Source organism: Morone saxatilis, unplaced genomic scaffold (assembly GCF_004916995.1).
Source record: "Morone saxatilis isolate NCDOM2014 unplaced genomic scaffold, NCSU_SB_2.0 Contig17, whole genome shotgun sequence".
NCBI lineage: Eukaryota > Metazoa > Chordata > Actinopteri > Moronidae > Morone > Morone saxatilis.
The window spans coordinates 22,194,388-22,196,138 of NW_023339729.1; the positions used below are offsets into that span (position 1 = coordinate 22,194,388).

The window sequence follows — 1,751 nt, forward strand, 5'->3', positions numbered from 1 at the left end:
AATTACTGATAAGCACATGTATGATTAAAATCACCCAGCCTCAACTAGAGAAATACATCTTGCCCAAATGGGACTAAATATAAATTCAATATTTTCAATGTTTGTTTTGAGGCCGTGTACTATATATAGCATAATATTTTTTTAAATATTCTCCTTCTAGTTGTACTTCTGATTAATAAGATACTGAAGTCATGCCATCCATAATATTTGAGTAATGAAAGAGTTCTAGAGCGATCAACACTAACATTCAAACAACAGTTATTGTACATCACATTCCCAAAACTTCACAACATGTGTGTGTGTGTGTAAGGCAAGGTTAGCCTTTTGTATGTAGTTATTTACAGACATATATGATCCCCACTGCAGCCACTGTATGCTATCATTTGTAGTATCTGTCATACACACTAAGTCCCGTGATGACACACGTGCATGCATTCACGCAGCGATGCAACAGTCTGTGTTGTGTCTTTGGCTTTTGATGTGTGCCCTATTCATATCAATCATGCTCCCACACTGAAACTGTTCCAAGAAAAGGTCTCCATATAGCAGGAGACAGGCATCACATATGGCTACAGTTAAGTAAACATGGTATTCTGTATCATTTATCAGTGCCATTTAAGTTATTTATGTTTCATATATGTGCTGTAAAGTATTTGCTGAGGTCATTAAGTCTTTCACTCAGCTGGAAGAAGTTATGTTCCCACATTTGGATTCCATGGGTTTAGGCTTGGCTCAAACATCTTTCTGAACATGACAGGCAGCATGTGTTAATTTAATTTCAAAATTTTTGTACAGTGCTGCATACTAACTTAAGTAAAATAGAATTAAGAGTGTATAAGTGAGCTTGTTGTCCTACTATTTAACACTTTCAGAGCTCTTATGAAAAGATATTAGGAACTAATTTGCAGTTTATATCCCTTTGATCGGCACTAAATCACGTCTGTTCACACTGAAAACACTGTAACACATTTTATGTGTCAGATGTCCATCTTATACTCTTTGTCTCGTTGATAAAGCAGTTACTCAGAAATACGCTCACTAGCTTTATGAGTCATTCATAATCATTTTGATCAGTATCTGTAGGCCATTCTTATCCATTACACATTATCTTTGTATCCGTTTTCTAAACCTCCTATCCCATTCAGGGTTGATGGGACACTTGGGCAAAAGGTCAGGCACACCTTATGTTGCTAATCAATCACAGGTCTATGCCACCTTAGCTTAATAATCAGAATGGCTTTTCAGTTCACTTTATATGAGTCAGTGAGTGGGTGGTAGTTCTAAGGTCTACAACCATGCTAGTGGTACTTTAAAAGCCTGGAAGTTCTGAAATGCAGTTAATGATTGAGATTGTCCCTCGGTTTGTCACAATTCATGTCTAGGAGGTCTGTACTCCAGCCTACAGGTTTTCTCAATATTGGAAAAATGCAATGTGTGAAAGGCATTTTAAAATTGAGCTGACTTGCAGTCAGTTGCAGTATGTCAGCACACTGCGTTCCTACTCCTAAACATCATTAATCTCCAGAAATTCCTTGCACAGAGATGCTGGCTCTTAAAGTAGTGTGATTTGCATCAAAGTAAAACGAATGACCTAGTGGGCAGAAAGAAACTGGCAGATTTCCAATGTAATTGCTTATATTTAAAATATAAAACGAAAGAGTTTAGTGTCTTTTAATTGCAGTAACTAAATAACTTATTGTAGCAGTCTCAGTAAGATCATTTTGTAAATCTACATAGATAGATAGATAGAT

At 36.4% G+C, this 1,751-nt stretch overlaps 1 protein-coding gene across 10 annotated transcripts in view; it reads left to right on the top strand.

Annotated features, from left to right (window-relative positions):
• The window catches only part of sorbs2a (sorbin and SH3 domain containing 2a), a 49,843-nt gene that overhangs the window by 17,042 nt on the left and 31,050 nt on the right, over nucleotides 1-1,751 (top strand). The gene's annotated exons all lie outside the window — the stretch shown is intronic.